The 20,601-nt window shown below is 39.1% G+C and overlaps 1 protein-coding gene across 3 annotated transcripts in view; it reads left to right on the top strand.

The window, feature by feature from the left end:
- The first annotated feature begins 1,334 nt into the window (after nt 1-1,334).
- Nucleotides 1,335-20,601, top strand: part of LOC137286985 (suppressor of lurcher protein 1-like) — a 563,849-nt gene continuing 544,582 nt past the window's right edge. For all 3 annotated transcript variants that reach the window (XM_067819057.1, XM_067819056.1, XM_067819055.1), the window contains exon 1: nt 1,335-1,639. The gene's annotated coding sequence lies outside the window, so the exon portion shown is untranslated. The remainder of the gene's footprint in view (nt 1,640-20,601) is intronic.

Raw genomic sequence — 20,601 nt, 5'->3', positions numbered from 1 at the left:
CTTAAATCATTTCTCAAAATGTGTCATATTTCTTTTTCATATGTTTTATCGTTTCCAGTGTTTTCGTAATTGTCTTTACTGTTCTTAATGTCTTAAGTGGCTGCTTGGGTTTTGCGCTGACTCGTTAGGTTTATGTCTTGGTACTTATGTTCTGAACTTTGATTTACAGTTTATATATAAATCCTTTAGTAACCATGCGTTTTGTAAAGTTCAATTGTGTTCCTATATTTATTGAAACATTATTTCTATTTCTAAGGTTAAAAGACAAACGCAATTATGTTAAAATATGTCTTAAAACATAGAGGCAAACATAGGAATAATACAGTTGATATCCACACATACGTAATGAAGGGAAATGTTTTGAATCCATGATAATGAATATAGTAAACGGTGATCGAGGACGAATAACCATGTGAGATCTTGGACAACATAACTCATTTGAAGGTAAATATACTTCACGAAGTAGACAATTCCAAAATGGCGTATATCATCGTCGCGTCGCTTCCTTAAAGCTTTCCGATCTATCCAATCACATTAGAGTTGATCTACGCGACATGGTAAACGTATTCAGTTTTACGTTAGCAAATCGTTTAATATACAATGTATAAAGCTAATGATGAACACTATGTTGCCATCACTTCATACTGAACAGACTGGGAAGAGTCGTTCATGTTATATCATGGTAAGTCATTAGTCTGGTTCATAGGATACCTCGACATTAATGCTATTTCGAAAGTCAAAACACCAAAGGATAAATTTAAATTGTCTGGAAACAAATACAGACGCAGACAATTAATACCATATGTCAAAACGTTCATCCACATATCAAAGGTTGTATGCCTGAAGCGTTAACTGGGATACAAATGGCCTCTTCACGTTTCCATACATCGAGGTGCGGTATTTTTGAAAACAGTTTCCTTCGATTTTATATTCGCCCCATTTCCTTCTATTTATCTATGAAAGAACGCCTCATGAATTTGCAAATACGGCTTGACAAGGCAAAGAAAGAGAAAAAATGCATGTAAGAGTTGCGAGGTTGAATATAGAGCCAACATACCTCTCCAGGCATACTACTTCCGATTCCACGATGACACGAACTGGAATCAAAACCTTCAGCAAACATTATGGACCGTACGCTGAAGCTTTGTTGATCATCTTCTCCGATTTATAATTCCAAGAATATGATAGAAAATCTTTCGTTGAACCACATGGGCGAGAAGGCGCCAGGCAAGCTCATGAGCATAGAAATGTGTATTGCCACTTATCCTGAGCGGCGTGGAGTACACAAGACTGCCCTGTCTCTCTACAAGTATCATGCTTAGGCTCTGCGCAGTATCACATATGTGACTGTAGCTACTGCCTAGTGTTACGCCCAGCGCCGACTGCACAAACTTTCGTGCACCTCTCGTTTACACGCCCTTCTGTTTGTTGATGGGTTCCTCAATGGATGCGAGATCGATCACTCACGTGGTGGCACATAACAAAGATCGTTAAACCTTCGTCGTGATCACTACAAAAGCCAACTTGATTCCATCGTGGTGCTGCTACTATTCAACAGTACTCTCAACACTATTGCTTTTGAGATTCTTGGATGTTCTTATATTGGACTTTACTAGAAACAAGCGATAGAAGAGCAGAGGTGAGTACATGCCTTTAGGTCCGTTGTTTTTAGTGCTTTCTCGTGTAACGTCTCATGTCTTATCACACGTCTGTGTCCAGTCACTGCTGGTGCGTAACCTGCTGCATACGTGTGTGTGCACATATCTTACACACTGCTGGAACTTTTACAAACATTACAATGTAAACAGGTTGCATGATTAGGAGTAGAGTGAGTTAACGCAATTGGCTCATTGCAGATCATGTACAAGAGCTATCGCGGGGACTGCACAGCCAGGCCTATGTACTAGAAATACAGGATCGAGTTTTTGTACACAGGAAATTCTACAAATATGATTATGAACTCAGATGGGAGACATGTAAGATAGAGTTTGGTTCCGCTTTGTCAATATTTCAATGTGGGTTGAGCGAACATTTCATCAATTCGACCGAAACTGTCTGACGCATGTTGGATTCTGCGGTCTTATGAACTGGTGTTAGCTGACGAACCATTATTTTAAAGAATTCCTGGCAATTATTGTTGTCTCTGTACCATATGTAAGAACGACGTACTTATTCAAACCCTGGTTTGCTTGATCGAGACGGGAGGCTTGATAATTGAAGTTACAACCAAGAAGTCAGATGTGTCACGCTCTCTCGCTATACAGACAGCGAGTATGGGCTACACTGAGGACGCTTATTCCAACGGTCAGACAAGCTTGAAATCGATCTTCTGTATTCTCCCCACAATATATCTATTAAGAACAAGCTTCAGTTTTATACGGTCACTGCTCCATTCACCGCGTACATGCGTACATGCTAATGCACATATTGGATCTTACGTTGACAGTTATCTCAATGTGAAAGTATTAAACTCAATGGGAAGGGCAATTTAACATTCCCTTGTTGTTGAATTAAGATAAACTTTACATTAATGATTTGACTTCTTTAAATATTAGACCACAGCCACGTGTTGGGTAATACAAGGGGGATAACTCTTTTGGGAATTCCGTTTCAGTACAACGGCTTGTCAGAATCTGGCACGGGTTTATGGTCTGCTTTGCTGTGTGTGAGAGTCCTCGCTCAAGACGACAATAACTAGTGTACAGACCATGTGGTTATCCTAATCACAAGATAAAAACAGTTCTTTGTACGGACAAAAACGGTGATACAATACTTCCGAGGGTTATTTCCCAAAGCACACTCAACACACGCTTCTATGATAGAAATATATTGATTTGTCGGGGATGCGGCTTCTTGTTGGGCATTATATCTCAGTATGCTCGTCTAAGGAAGAAGACGAAGAAATGTTCATCTAAATACGTGGTTGATGCGTGCATATGGTATGCACACAGAACTGACCATCTCAGAGCTAGCTTGGTATTAATATTAACAACACAGTGTTAAGTTCTTCATGAATAATGTCTATATGTTCCACAAATTAAAATCTGGGGATGTATACAATATTCGTATATTTGTACTCACAGAATGTTTTCGTGTTAACTCCTTAGACAAAAAGTGTGATCTTACAAAGTGATATCCATTGTAGCAAGGGGTGTTTGTTTGTTTCAGCACATGCCCCAAGCATATATGAACGTCTTTTCCGTCAACACATTAGGTAATTGTGTCAAGGTTCATCCAAGTTCATTCTGTTTGCTTCTGATAAACGCATAACAAGATAACCTGTTAGGATGCCCCTTCGTTTAACGATCCAATACTAGTATTGGTGTAACATTCAGCGATGTGCTTATTGCGTTATCGATGTGTCGATCTTGGCAGGGAAACAAGGAAAGCCTTTGATTAGTGGCCGAAATATGATGCCCTCCAATTCACTCCAACGAAATTGCCATAATTTCCTTTGATGTGTTTTGGGAGTATTGAAATATGTTTACTACTGAATTCACGTACGTCTTCGATATTAATGCTACATCAATGTCGAGTACAGGCTCAAATACATTACTTTTTATGTATGACTAAGTCACGTCTCGAGACACAAATTGATGAAAAAACTTTGACTTCCAGATGCATCAATTATTTTCAACAATCATCCAACGCTAAACCAGCTAGGTCTTACAGAAACTGAACATCTGAACATTAACGTTGTTACAACGTTGTTATCATTGTGGCAGTAATGAATGCATTCCGCAAATTGACTAAACTGTCATTTTGATTATGTGATTTTGTTTTTCGGGCTGGTCATTTGTGCCGTCTTGTCAATCTACCTGCAGCTGTATGATTAACAGGGCTAAGACAAGGAACAGGTTTTAGGCATGCATAATTCTTTGTGACATATGCATGCAAGATCCAGGGCACTTACTGCAGCATAATATTCAATAAACGGCGTACCCGGAAGCGCCCAGCTCATTAAACAAAACATGATTATAACTGGTGCTCGGGGATGGTTGGTTATGGATTATGTATCCCCATTATTTCAAGACCTCAGATCGTGGCTGGTGGGGACATTTTAGCAGACATTATCGATGGCCTACTCCAAACGACGGGGGCGCCCTAGTCATCAATCACTCCTGCAGCAGGTGAATGTTTTTTAAATACAAATCTGCACCATATGTCATGTACTTTTACTCATTAACTTTACACATTGTTGCGTTTATTCTTTAGCAGAGTAGCTATGGAAATGATGAACAAAAATATTGTATCTCTAAGAATGAACTATTTACAATGCGATGACAATGGACACCATCCCAAAAGAGGAATGAATGGTTGTTCATACATATATACTTGAATAATTAAAACATTCATTTGTACAATTCATTCATTTAAACAACGCAGAGACCGCTTGATCCACGAATTCTTCACAATTGTGAACATTTCTGTCCTTTGCCATTTTGACGCTTTTGTCATATACTGTTAGAATTATTGTCAATACTGATTGCGGACATGAGTCCCACTGTGCATACAAATACAACATTCAACCATTGGAGATAAGTATGTTTCAATATGTTTTCAGCTGTGATTTTATTGTTGCTTTGACAATATTTATAATGTTGTTCATGTACTGGAGTTCCTGCCTCAGGAGTCGCATTGTGTTAATCGCATTATGTCTTGTTGGCCTCTGTGAATAATGTAAATGTTAAATTATTAATGCTCTCTGATTCAATCCAATCTGAAAAGGCGAAGCTTCTCATTTGTGGATAACGCTACTGGATGACTGATCAAACTGTCGTGTGTGTCTTTATAAAGAAAATGTTGCATCTGGTCAGTGTGGTTAACTTGTCCAAGTGAGTGGAATCTGCTGAAATATTGTTGGCTGGTCAAAGAGGGTGTTGTATCTGAAGCATTTCCTTTCTGGGCAAAGAAGTATTCCATGTGGTCGCAGGAGTATTGCATCAGTATTCATAGAATGTGATGCATCTGAGGAAGTATTGACGCACAGATAAAGGAGACTGTTGCACCTATTGAAATGTGCTAAATTGGGAAAGAAAGTAATGCATCTGTTCTGGTTCAGTGGTCTAGGAACATTTTGCAGCTGGCGAAGTACTTGATGACTGATCAAAGAAAGGGATACATCTGTTAAAACTACTGGCTAAACTGTCAAAAAGACTTATATATCTGTTGATACTTGCTCACAGCTGTAAAAACGTGTTGTGCAGATTTGCTGTTGTATGCGTAGATTGCCTAAAGAAAATATTGCATGTTTTGAGGTGGATGTGTTGCTCTTACTAGCTCTTTGAGAAGAAAGTATTGGATCTCTTGAAGTATTAGCTTACTGTTGAGGAAAGTGTTGCTGATGAAGTATCCTTTGACTGACTCTTCAGCAACCCATGATTGTCGTAAGGGACGACTCACGGGATCAGGTGCTCAGGCACATGCCATCGTATCCCAGTGGCGCAAATCGATGGTCATGATGTTGATCACTGGATTGTCTCGTCCAGATCCGATCCTTTGCAGAATGTCGCAACAGAGCTGGGATATTTCAGCTTTTAACAATTATAAATCAATCACTGGTTGCCAGTTCATGCAAAATATTCACTCATGTTTGATTCCAATACAGCTGTCTTCTCTTTCTGTAGCACTCCAAATAGTTCACAGCGATTACTGCTTCTCCAACTCAAACTCGGGTGAATTTATACATTATTTCTTTACAAACACCTGTCACGTTATAAACAACACCCAGACACCATCATCAAACAGGGAGTTACAGCGTTTCCCAGCATTATCTTACTATTATGTCTGTCAGGTACGGAAACACCAAAGGCTGAGCATCGACCACAGACGGTGCACTATCACATATATGACAAGCTTGATGAAGGCAGAAAATTGATCTTCCCAAGTGGACAACCGCTCCTATAGATATTGAATAAAAGCTATAAACGCTTAGATATTTGGATTTTTCAAAACACTAACCCCTTTAACCTCTGTGTGGTCAATAAAACTAAGAATTTATTCACGGTCGATAATTTGTCATGGCAGGCAAAACAGGATATGATCACATCTTTAACCATATGTCATGTCTGAGTCTTTGCGCTTTAAACTCTCGTAAGAGCTGTGTTCGAGTCTGTCCATGGAACAATCACTTGTCCAGCTCATTCATCGTTTCTTGTCATGAAGTTCCTGGAAACTTATTCAAGTTTCAATGGTCTTCATTCGCTCTTCCACAACAGTGCTTCAGGAGTCCTGAAATTCTTTATTTCAACTTTACCTTACAAGTCAAGAATCAGCTTGGATGTTTAGCATGTATGGAAAGGTTTCCAATCAGATAAATGTATCATAGGAGGTCGCTTGTCACATGTTCGCAAATCATCTTTTGAGTTAATCATGTGCTCTTCTTGACTCTCGTCGGATTTCGAATTTATCAAAGCATATTCAGAAACAACTTATGGTGTGTCAAAGTAGAGTGAGTGAGTTAATATTTAACCTCACATCGGCAATATCTCAGCCATATCGTGACGAGAACATTTAACATTTAAATGGAATATATGCAATGTTTAACATCTGTCAACGAAGGACAGAGGAACAACTAGAATATCACAATTAATAATAATATCACTATTTAGACAATTTAATATACAAACAGGCTATCGATCGCCAACAACAGAAGGTAGGTCACCATACTAGGGACCACATACAAAATAGATAACAGAGGGGTTGGGAGAGGAAAATAGAAAAGGCTCTCCTCGACAGTAGTAAGATAAGAATATAAAGGACAATGTGTATCAGGATTGAAAGTGACTGGAACTAAAACAGACATGATACAGATTGAGCAAGTGAGGATCAGACATAGAAAAAGACAACCCTGAAACACCAATCTCTTCGACACCCCAAAATGGGAATATAAGTTTAATTCATTAAAAGGCAACTAATGGATTCTGATCATTTATCCAAGTGTTCCAGAAAACACTTTGACAGGGCTATTATTCTCGAAACGTTTGTAGCCCTAAACATTTTTTACTTTGATCGTACGCAATATGTTAGGAATGGGGCTCAAGAATTTCTAAGGGCTACAAACGTTTCGAATTAAGCTAACCTGATCTTGAAAGGTAAGCCTCTCAAACTGAATACCACGTAGATCAACTAACCTTTCACAATAGGGGGCATAGTACTCTGGGTAATATAAATGTGTTACTCTATAAACCTCAGCTAAAGTGTATAAAGTCTTTGAACGGCATTTAGATGTGATGCACAACAACCGATAATATATGGATGCAAACTTCTTTGATATTAGGAACACGCCTAAAACGGAATGCATTCTTACTCCTTCATCAGGTGAATGTGATATACCCGAGCCAACCGATTTATTCATCTGATGACAGACTAAGAATATACTGCTAAACGTCGTGTTCCTCATAATATAGAAGTTGATATCCATAATTTCTCACCTTTTATGTTATAAAGGTTGTACTATAGCGGTCTGAAAGTATATATCACGTCACTGTGTTTTCATACATCGTGGTACGTGTGAATTTGAAAATAGGTAAATATTGAGACATCATTTGTGTCTCCTTAGACTTAACTGTGGGGATAAGGTGGTATTGTACCTGTTAACCTGTTACAGCCTGACAAGGCATCTGGAGTTGAATACCTCCCAAGTGCCTGACAATGAATGTCCAGTGCACACTGGTCAATTGATCGGGAAATGTTTAGGCATGCATCTTATGTACCATTCAGACATTTGCTGAACCAGAATACATGGCAGTATTATTTCAAAGTAGAAACCCATGCAAGAAAAGGGAAATTGTCATTTCTGTTGCTCTTTAGACATACTGTTTTTTTATACGTGCCATTATTTGATGAACATGTACAAAGTTCTTACATCACGCAATTGATGTAGTAACGTTTGAATATACAATGACTATGCTATTCAATGCCTTGACATTGGGAACAACGAGAATAATTTCATGTGGATTTACGCCGCTTTTAGCGGTACTTCAGCAGTATCACGGCGGGGACCCAGAAATGGGCTTCGCATACCGTACCCATGTGGAGAATCGAACCTGGGTCTTCAGCGTGACTAGGCTACCACTGGGCTACCCCCACCCCCCACCCCCACCCCCACCGGCTATACCTGAATGACTGAAGGTGGATTTCAAAGACGTCATCAAGTTGGTTCCAAGATTGAGAGGTTTGGCGTTCTACAACACGTTTCAAGAATTCAGTTTATATGGCATTCGTATGCTAAAACTAGTGTTTACCTGAAACTATCTAGTCTCTAGGAATGTTTTACAGGTTTGAAGCGCCAAATTTCATCTTTCTGCAACCCGGCATTGGAGAGATCTCTTTCAAGTACATTAGCCTTACCATTTCAATTATAACCACCAGATAATTTGTCAAGCCTATGTTTCATGACACACTGACCACGAACCTATCCTTATCTACACATGTCTTTGTTTAATCTGTATACAATACATGTTATCTCATGGAAAGAGAAACAGTAATTGAAAGAGATGGACGAGACGAGTTAATAGTCTGGTGTTTCGTGGAACATGCCTATAGCAGGGATACTATTATTTTGCGTGTGTCAGGAGGTATTTATATATACTTAGATGTTTACCTCTAACTCTAAGCGTGTTTACGAGATGATAACTCATTTTTTTTAATTCTCAGAATACAGCCCTCGTTCCACGTAAATCACTCCAAATCCTAGTACAAGTCGTAGCAGACTTTAGCCAATTGTCACTTTCGGTTCCTGAAGTAGTCAAGAGATGTAATTTAGATACATGGTTAAGTTCCAGGTAGTATTTCAAAAGATTAATAGTCTCAGCACTGTTCATAATCATTAGAAATCCCTGGCGATTTGTTCCTTGCCTTTGTGCTTTTATGGCAAAATAATTGGACTCCCAAGGAAAATGCATGTATATTAATTCGAACACATGTTAAACGAGAATAATGAATCGTCCTGAGCTACCAAGTAATACAGGGACGTCACTGCGAGTCTTTCAATAAATTCTATAACAGTACTGGTACCCGGCAGTGCATTTTACATATGTTGGTCTCATTTTAATTATTGGTATCCCAAACTGTTTAGGGGAGAGACAGGAACTGTCATTACACAGAGAAAAGAGGTTGGCACTTTTGTCCAATACAAGGACCAATTTGTTTTTGAATACTCACACTCTACCGTTTTAAGTATTTCAATTTCTTGGCGCTAACGTCACGCAAGGTTTAGACACTATTTTTTCCGGTCGTAGAATTGGTTCCCTGGAGACTCTATTAATAGCTAACTTGAAAGCTAAATAATCTATTTCCACTAACTCATTCTAACGAATGTCTTCCTGACAAAGGAATGTGCACATATACCAGAAATCAATATTCGGGATGTTTCCAGTTCCGTACAAAAAGACATATTTATCATAAATATATTATTATCTTTTGAAGCGCAAAACTGCGTCTGTTTACTCGCCATGTAGCTTTTTTACACTATCCGAACAAAGACCCTTTTTCCAAGTTGTTATAATCATCACCTTGTGCCTCAAGAAATATCGATAACTTACTGGCTTGTCTGCAAAGCCAATGCGGACAGCTTAACTACTTTACAGGAGTTCATACAGAAGCGAAACCGGTTTACAGTTGGTCTTTTGTGGTCTGCTTAGAGTTAATTACTCTGCTACCATGTATGAAGTTCCTGGTAGGAGACGCGCAGAGGCATGCATTTTTCACATGTTAATTGTTTGGGTTCGCGTGATCACAGATCACAAACATTGAATATAGCATGTATAGGCCATGATAGCCATTCAAGTTTAATATCAACGTCAGCGAAAGCTTGGGGCTTTTTAAAGCCAAAGTTTTTTCCGTCTGGGCCTATCCTCTTTTTATGACATTATAGCATGAAACAGGAAGAATGATGTCAGTCGTGAAAGTTTTATACACATGTGCAGACAATGTGGCTAAAAGGTTCTACATCCTCTTGTCGTTGCAACTGGTTACCTTCACATCGGAGTCTTTGACGTATACGTAACTTACATGCAATGCCTTCTCACTATATACGGTGGTAATATGTCAGTAGATTCAGGGTTCTCGTTTCAGACGTCTATAGTCAACTACTGACACATTTTGTATCAAGGTAAATGAAGGGTATGTCGTTCTAATCTGGCTGTGGTATCAGATGACCTTAGAGACTGACAGACAAGGGTCAGTGTTCCTGGTGGATACGTGTCACCTTAGTTTGTATGATAGTCAGAAATGGCGCAGATGTAGAAGGATAGAGCGAAATGGTGCTTCACAGGATCCATGAACTTGCGGTCATAGGGTTCAAGTTCCAAAACTTTACTGAGTCTTGAGCTGACACGCATCATATTGACCCCTGCTTGACGATGATAGTTCGATGAAGCATTTGCATGTGCACGTGAGTTGTTTATGGCGGAGGTGTGTCATCTACATGGAATTTATATGTGTTATCACAAACGCTGCAACGTAATATGATAAATGATGCAGTGATTGATAGGGAATATAGTGTTTGTAGTGTATCATTATAATAAAAGGTCAACAAAGACAGTGGCTACTTTCATGTAATGGCGCGAGGTTTTTGTGACGTTTTGTGAAGTTTTCCTTTACAAACAGACAAATACATGCAACCCCCACCCCACCCTCCACACACACATATGTACACGCACACAAACCCGCACACACAGACACATACATACATGCCAACACATACAAACACACATACAAACCCGCACACAGACACACACGTACAAGCCAACACAAACACATACAGACGCACATACAAACCCGCACACAGACACACACATACAAGCCAACACATACAGATACACATACAAACCCGCACACAGACACACACATACAAGCCAACACATAAGGACACACATGCAAATCCGCACACAGACACATACATACATGCCAAGACACACAGACAGATGCCAAGACACACAGACACAAATACACACCCGCACACACAGACACACACATACACGCCAACACACACAGACACACATACAAACCCGTACACAGACACACACATACATGCCAACACACACAGACACACACACAAACCCACACACAGACACACGCATACATGTCAACACACACAGACACAGACACAAACCCGCACACAGACACACACATGCATGCCCACATATGGAGACACACACGCCCCGTTGTAATGAATGCACGGATATCTCTGTCTTACAGCAAAGTCTAGCTTGAATAGAGATTTATGGGGTTCGACAGAAAAATTAAAATTGAATTGAAATTAACCAACGGTGAAAGATAAATGAGGTCTCTTAATTAAAAGAAACCAAGGAAGTCGGTGCGGGTTAGACGAATCATGCTTCATTGTAACTAAAAAGACAGATGGATGAGATAGCATCAATGTTATTGCATTGAAAGGATTGTATTTCTTGACATACAATGTCATGCTACACAAATGATGATATACGTATATACGTGGGTATGTACACTACAGGGTTTACATGTCTGGAGCGTCAGTCACATGGCATTGATAACCAATGACTATACAGTTGCCATATATGAGTCTCCCGACAAGCAATACAATACTATATTAATGTTGAAGAATATTTAGTCATAACGCATCTGATGGTTTGTATGTCTATATAGCTAGTTACATGGCATTGATAACCAATGACAACGCCATTGTCAGAGGCTACTGATAAATAATGCCTTGATGCATTAATATTGATGACTGAATAGACAGATTGATAACAGTGAGTACAACATTCACTGATATAGTTGTACTGATTGAGATTGGCATCAAATAATGTGACAGAGGAGAAAATGACAGATTGGTGCATGCTGCGGTGAAGTTCTCAATCGGAGCATGGTTGTGCCAATATATGCTTTTCAAAGTATGTCTACATTCACGTTTGCAGCAGTGACAGTAATCTCAGGATTGCCAGTGAGGCTATGAAAGGCTGTAATTTTAGTCATGTCAGTATCTGGGTCAATATTGGTGATATATGCATTGATTTGACTAACAGAGTTAGTGTAACGCCTCGAACACGGAATGTATAAGTAATATGTTTGTATTATGAATATGTTTGTGATTACAAGCGCATTGAGCATGTACTAGAGGATATGTGAGCTGTTCAAAATATCCCATGATAATAATAATAATTAATAGATGGAGGAGGTGTATTTCATGGTCATATCTGATTCTAATGAAAAACAGAAGTGAATAATACGTCTAAATTGTAGGGGCCATTATACGTTGACGCATTTTAACAGAATGAATGATTACAAAACTGGTACATTTCATTGTAAAGAGCAACAACACATTGGATCTCATACACGTTATGTATGCTCTGTACATGTAAGCTTACACTGTATTCAAGTTGCGTTTGTAGGCATATGAAATCTACTGGAATCATTTCAAACACCATGATTAAATACATACCTCGAACCCAAGCAAAATTACCTCCTGAACGTCGACAGGAGCTGTTGCATTTTTTAAACTATTAAGGCTTAAAATCACTTAAAACACTCACATATTTTGTTACAGCGTCCGATAGGCAGCGATGCAAGTTAATAGAGTCAAGTTGATCTTATATACAGTGGTGTACATATTGTGCTTCCGTGAACGTCTAACATGTAAATTGCTAGGTTAGGTTTGCCTCCACGGTCAGAGTACCCGGAATGGAAGTCACGTGTAGCAAATGTAACCAAAAGGTCTTAAAACGTGCCGCTTCTTGATACTCTATATGTCACTCGGCTTTTAATGGAACATAAAAAGGACCCTCCGAATCTGTAGCAGTAAACTGTGTCTGAGTTGGGTACGAGACGTTAAATACCCACCGGTCCATCGTAAATTTGAAATATACATAATTTTCAACTAAATGTTATAATTTATTGCTATATTACGTTAACTAGGATACTGTGTCATTTGAAAACAATGAAATAATTCAGAATGCGTGCAATACATCATTCAATGGAACAAAATGTTAGGCCGAGTTCGTGTCAGCAATGATCCTTCCAAATCACGGAATGACGGAATTTCATACTTATCGCAACTAACAATGCCAGGCAACTATTGACATACGAGTAGATGAAGTCCTTTCTTTGCTCTTCCACGTTGTTTATATAAATTTTAGGCTACGCACATTCGTGATGGACACTCTTAAATTTTCACAACTCTCATGAAAAATATCGGACGCTTTAGGCATGGCGTATTTATTACCAGCTATAAGGTATAAATCATGCTAACACTGTTAGAGAGCCATTAACGGTGTTCGTGGTTGGAAACGTATCCCAATGTTTCATGTCAATATTTGTCTGAAAATCTAAAATGTCGAACATTTGTACATGTGTGTGGGAGTGACTTCACTCCGGCCTTAATGCGATGACCCAGATGTTTCAGCCGGATCCATTAGGCCATCTCGTCATATCATGCCCCTGTTGTCGTTAAAGCGTCATATTTCTATACTGCCTGAGGTGGTAGGGCATCTACAAAACTTCTAGAAATAGCAATGGTGCACAGATGGAGAGGACAAAAGGAAATGAGGAGTTAGGTTTTGACATAAGGTGTTGGTGACTCATCATTGCAAAACAATTTTTAAAAAAAACAACAATTGTCAAGAATTAACAACGCATTTTCTTCATTGTGTCAAAGAGAGCGAATCACCTAATATATTTTGTCAGCCCATATGACAATGACCATCTTTGTGGCGGACATGATATAGTGTCCGCGAGGAAAGCTGAAAGTTGGTAGTTATATTCAAGGCCGCGTCATATTGAAATACTTTTTGAAAAGGTACTTGTTGTCACCCTGCATTACGGGGATTGAAAACGGATGTGTCGGCCTAGAATCATATATCTGGGTAGGGTTATTTTAAACAGCAGTAGGGTCACTGTCGAAATAAAACTGGATTGGTCCACAGTAGTAAAAGAAACATATGAGCCCTACACGCATACTTATCTTACCTCACACATGAATGTTGCTTTCTGATTGGCTAAGCGCTATTCTGGTATTTCAATGTACCCCGCTTACAGGCGACGTATTATTTTCAGTGTACACCGCTGTGAATTCCGAACTCTTCTGGTGCTTCATGATAGTACTTTTTTTTATCTAGAATAACATTGAATCACGCATCAAGCACGGAAGTTACCGATGTTTTGCGATTGAAATTCGATGGAAGAGAGATAACTCTAAATCTGTTTACCTCGTGTCGTCTGCAAAATGGCGATTCGCCCCGCATTCAACAGAAGTGCTTCAAACAGTTCAAAATTAAAATTCAGCTGTTCGGTAAGATAAATACGTTGTTCACTGGTCCCTCGGGGACCATGGGCATGAACATAAACATACTTCGAGGCTACATGAGCCAATGGCCCCCTCGCGACCAGTGATATTATACAAATGATGATGATGATGATGATGATGATGATGATGATGATGATGATGATTTGATGAACCGGCCTCACCTACTGCTGTATCATTGAAAGGTATCAATAACAATAGGAGCACAGATATCACGCAATGACAAACCCTTATCTGGTAAGTATCACTTATGAATCTTCATTTCGTAGCTGAGGATGAGTGTGAATATGATCTCATCATTACGGAGACCCTGTAAGATATATCAATGTAATTTTCCTAGTCCATATATTTATATCCATGTTCAAGTTCCAATCTCAAACATCAAACTTTTTATGTCGCCAATTCCCAGCTAACTTTTCTGTACTTTTAAATCCCAGATACATCATAAAATCCAAGTTGTAAGACGAGCCCGTTTCGTTTGCATGAAATTCATCAGTCCCACAAAACATAGCGTGACATGTTTTCTTATGTTCCGACCCATTCTAAATAGCTGGCTATTCGTGGAACTATCTCGGCAATTACGAAAGCCATGTCCGCCTGAGCTGAGACTTTTCGGGGGTCACCTGCTCAATCCATTTCAATTTCTCAAATAGAGACATTTCTCATGGGTCATACAGAAAATTACTGACTTCTGTGAGATTCTTTGGAGATGCGAATGTGAGGAGTTTTAGGGCCTGGTCCAATCAAGCAATTTAACCTCCCGGAGTTCGAATGTCGACAAGAGCTGCTGCATTTAAGCTGTCAAGGCAAGGAACAATTGCTTACAACACGCAAACTATATCAAATTGTGACAAGATATCTAATAAGCGCAGATGCAATTTGGAAGATGTAAGTGGGCCTAATATCCAGAGTTGTAGGCCAGTCGGACAACCGTCTCTGCCTTGAACGATTCAGGATGCAGTAAAAGATGCGGTCCGTAATGTCTTCAGTCCTGGATCTCCCCATGCTTGGCCTTGTGTCAAGGCGGATGACCAGACACACACTCTCCCCTATTAGCTTATTAAATCAAATATTTATCAAGCTGGTCCTTGTAATTTCCCGCCCTGAGTGTTACCCAGAAGTCGTCCGTCCAGGCCATGTGTTTCATTGAGAGGATGAGTGTAATCATATATTACCTGTCGCTCGCTCGTCCTTCAAGACGAGAGGGTAGTGATTACTTTACATCTCAAGTTTAGGGTACGAAGGGTCGGAATTGTTGAGACTGCAATACAACCTGATTTGCAGTAGGACAAGTGCAGCACAATAAGGCAGGGGTAAGGTACTGGCTTGTGATCGTTATGAAATAAGACTCCTTCTTGTTCTGTAGGGGTGTTTCAATATACAATATTTATGACCGTCCTCAAAGTAGATGTAAGACAGGAATACAATACTGGGATGCAATTGCATGTCGGAAGTGATCTATGTATGGAAAGTGTAATGTTTGTGGTGTACATTATTTGAATGTGAAAATATATTCGATAGTTATTCAGACCAGAAGCAATACTTTAAAATACAATCGCGTATTGAGATGGTAAATATTTTAAGAGAATATTTTAGTGGCACGTATTCTGTAGACTCCATCAATCATTTGTGTCCAGTGACGTTAGGGATAGTTTTGTTGAGGGTGATCACATGTCATTCTCCTCCCCACTTTCCTACTTTTCTAGATATCTCCTCCTTTTTCTTTGTACGTTATTCTCACAGCCATTAAACTTATGTCCTCTCATGTTCATTTCGAAGCTGCTTGAATATATGTATTTCTGTATAGTCTATCTGTATGAACATTGCATTATTCGCTAATTGCTGTTGCAATAATGAAATGTTTTGTCAAGGGTAGAACGCATGTGAGTTGCTATCGTAGTGATTATTCAAAACGTGGATGAGAAAAGTAGTATTAGGGTCCCTGGACGTTTAAATAACATGTTTTCCTTTAAATTTCATAAAATCCTGTTTTAGCAAACATTTACTCATTAACAGAACTTTATTAGAAAACGATTTAAAATCTGACTTCTCGAATACATTAGACGAACTGCATAGCCTGGTCGAGAGTTGAGTTGTTTCCTCCTTGATAAAACCGAACTCGATCTTAGTGAAAATTTCGTACAAGCTTTCTGCTTTTTGAACAATCAGTTGGACGTATACATCGCTAGAGGCATGACTTCATGGAAGGCCTGGAGCAATAAACAAATGCCCTTTCTCTTTGTAAATTATGAATTTGGAATGGAAATAACTATTTTTATGCTTAACCTTTGCATGCAGCACTGACACAGAATCTGGTTTCAAATGCTTCAAGTCGCTAATACCTGATGTTATCGTAAGTCTTCCGTGTTCCATTTATTTGCATACTATAAGAGGTAGTTAGAAGTTGAAGCAGTAAAGCAAGCTAGCAGTATTCACCTGAACACCATATTTCTTAAAGTGTGAGCGTCCTCCATCAATGTGGTTTTCACCGGGTTTTTTTTTTTTTTTATTTTGTTTTTTTTTTCCTCTAACTCAAAATAGATATCATTGTGGCTTTTCGTTCAGGTTGTTTTTGTGACGTTGCCCATATTCATCACACTTTAACAGGAGTACAGTTAAGACTTCGAGGCATGTCTTCCAATGGGGACAAAGAGTGACTGACTGATCTGAACACGTTCAGAATACGTTATTCTTGGTGCATGGTTCATTTCGGAGCTTTCCTAACGTCGATACCATTATATACGTATGTATCTTTTGAGTGTTGCAATCCTGAAATTTGTAACTTTGTCATTTATGAAATGTTTGTGACATCTGTAAATGTATGCACGAGGAAGAGAGAGTAGATGAATCTTTCTTTAGAGATATTTTAATCTAAAAATATATGTACATCATCAACACCAGAGACTAGCTACCGAAGCATATTCCATTATGTTTAAAGCCAAACAGACGTAAAATATACTGGAAAGAAATAGTTAGGGATATCTGTAAATTTTGAAATCATTCATAGTGATATACTAGTATATATCTATTGACATACTGATAAGATATCAGTCATAAAAATACCAATATCCCTAACTCATTTTGTCCAGTACATGATGGATAACTGAAATTCACTCAGGACACCAGGTGCCCGCAGAAAGGTTAAGATTGTTTAGTATCTTATATGGATCTGATAACCACTGAGAACACAGTAATAGAGGCAACAAAATCCCATACACATCATTAATACATTCCCACTAAAAGCAGTCAGTTCAACAATTGAAACTAGATCATGAGCCTATGTTTATGATTAACTATCAGATACTGATGATACCAGGTGTTCTCGAGACAATGAACATATAAAGCTCGACCGTTATAAGGGCGGCGATTTGCACTTGGTCTGATTACAATGAGTCTGGTCGCATATTGAGACCACCCGATCCTCACCGGTTCATAGTCGAGTATTCTGTTTGAATTTCCTGGTTGAGATAAACAGGATCCAGTCTGTCTACACGACCGAGCTTATAACTGTGATTACATTGTAAAGTGATCAATTTCTCATGTCCTTGTAGCCGGTAGTGCAATTTCCTTTAGGCATGTCATACTGCCTTCGTAATAACTTGGAGGTAGACCAGTGGCTAAAGTTTTTGTTCCTCCTACTGAAATGGGAACAATGTGTGAAGACCATTTCTGATGCCCCCTGTGATTTTAGTCCTTGAATGTTGCAAAATGTGGCGTAAAACCATACTCACTCACTTCATTGGACGTTGGCACATATTGTTTGAATCTAAGACACGCAAACCAATGGTTGCTGTTAGTTCAGCTGTTCACACAGGTACAGCCAACATGACTGTCTCTACAACGATAACTTTCCTGACTATCTTAAACAGCTTGTCTCCATGTGGTGAACCCATGAGGTGTTGTTCGATCTTCCTGACTCTCTCCTCATCCAACGCATATCTCCACACCAACTGATCAAGACTTCTCCTCTGCCAGCCTTGAACTATGGAACTCTCTTCCCAAGGAAATCGGGAACCCGTCATCGAAAGAAACTTTTAAATCAGTTATCTGTTCACTGTTGCCTTTCCGTATATGTAAACTATTTTATTCCCCCAAAGTGTCACTGCACCATTGAGCATCTCTAGGGTGGATATTAGGCGCTCTATGAATACATTATTGTTATCATGAGCCAAGGGCCACTCTCCCGTCCTGAACTCTGTCAGTCACAAGATAAAAAAAATAATAATAACAGCAATAATTCTTTCATGTAACGTCTAGTGTCCATCTGATTAGTTGTTCACTTGAAGGTGTAATCAGAATCTGTAATTATTACCTGGCATAGCCCAAGCAACCTGTGAGGCGATAGAAGGTTAATTGACACATGATTTTCTCACTGGGTATCCATTTTCTGCTGGTTGAGCAGATGCAATTTAGAGCAACATCACTTGCCTAAGGTGAGACTACATGTATCACATGTGCTTCGTTGTGGGGTAGGGCTGAAGTCCTAGAAACTCTCATGAATCAAGAAGCTAAACACGGCCACCCATCCAATGACCCTCCGCGCCCAACGTTGCATATTCTCAACTGATTTGTGACCTGTGCTCTACGCACAGGACGACACACCACCACAAATGAACTATTGTGACCTGCAACTGAAATATGGGCTATTTCAAGGGGAGAAGGAATGATAGAACATAGTGGGATAAGCTTAACACATGAACACCTGGTGTCTACTTTGTATGTACCATTATTGAGCTTTTCATCACTACTTCTATAGTTCTGCCCTATGGAATCTTTTTGGAACATGCTGATTGTTCTCTGGTTTTGATGTTATATCACATTTTGCTCCTATTGCCGCCCTAGGGTTCTAAATTTTACCTGGATATAATGTCGTAAATTGTGACATTGCTCAAATATTTACAAAACTCACTCTCTTTTTTTAGATACATGAAAGGTACTTATAACTTAATATGGCGGAATACGTGATAAGAAGAAGTCCATTGACACAATATTTACAGAGCAAGAAAAAATGCGTCCACTTTCGGTAATCATCTTAGACAATTTGCCAGTTAATGTTCTCGTGGAATTACACGTAGCATCGGGTCCTCCTTCAAAGGCCGCACTTTCTTAATTACACTGAAGGTAAATATGGTCTAACTAAATAATGAAACTGGCAAAAATGTCGTACGTTTCTTGACGCCCCCGACTGTACTGCCGATCTCGTTGCCGGTCTTCAATGCGATGTCACCCTTCCATTTTCACGGTTCTTGAAGGAATACGTTCCAAGTTGCTGCAACCAAAAGCCTGTCTCTCGGGAGTTACGTAAACAGTATCAATTTAACAATGGGACGGCATTTACCACCATTTCCCGTAATCAGCGGCCATTTAGAAAATTAGGATCATGCGCATAGTAGTCGCTGTCCCGACATTAATCAGTGGCTATTTAGAAAATTACAATCTGCTTCCATGCCTACGTTAACAGCAGTTAATAGTGCTTTAGCAAATTGACGTAAAACGGGCCATATTGAAAGCATAAGAACTAGGGGCTGCATTAAGACCGTGCAAGATGTAGAAGGTTTAAAGGGTTCTCGCAGTGCCACTGGGATGGAGCCATAAATATGATTCATGAAATATATGAACTCGGTGATCATGGTCTGTTGCTGATTTATGGCTTAACCTTTAGAAAGTAATAAGGAAAGTAGTTTTTACAAATATACAGACATGGGTAGTGTGTGATTGTGAACCTCTTGGAGATAATGTTTCAGGTTTAATCTCTGGATGTCAGCTTGTCAACCCCCGTCAGCTATTTCTGTGAAATTAAATAACCGTTACTTCATCAGGTGGTAGTGGTGTTTGCGCTTTCAAGGAGAGATAGTCGGTACACGTCTCAAAAAAGTAATTTGATTGAATGGATTCCGTTTGTGTCTGGATTTGTGTGAGCTGCATGGAAACTAGGAACAACCTGTTGTCAACAGTCTAATACAAGGAGGGTACATTTCTCTTTTGTTAAGTAACATTAGATTCTAGATTGAAATTTCGAGGAATTTCTTCGGTTTTATCATTTAAATAATCTCACTACAAACACAGAAACATGTGAAACTGGGTTTTTTTCCAAAGGGCTAAATTGTCAAATATATTTCAATATGAAATACTGGGAGTGAAAAAAATAATGATTTAAAATTCCATTTGAAAATTAGACACATGATATGAATATTCATTCAAATCCCCTTGGCTCCTCCACATGGTTAATTCAAAATTAAATGTACCACATAAGTTCTCTTAATTTCATCCTGAATGGACAACAAAGGAATCGACTTTATGGATCTATTCGAGATTGCGTT

This window comes from Haliotis asinina, chromosome 6 (assembly GCF_037392515.1).
Source record: "Haliotis asinina isolate JCU_RB_2024 chromosome 6, JCU_Hal_asi_v2, whole genome shotgun sequence".
NCBI classification, from domain to species: Eukaryota; Metazoa; Mollusca; class Gastropoda; order Lepetellida; family Haliotidae; genus Haliotis; species Haliotis asinina.
Note: the sequence above shows the minus strand (reverse complement) of the source record. Positions and strands in the feature narration are given on the sequence as shown.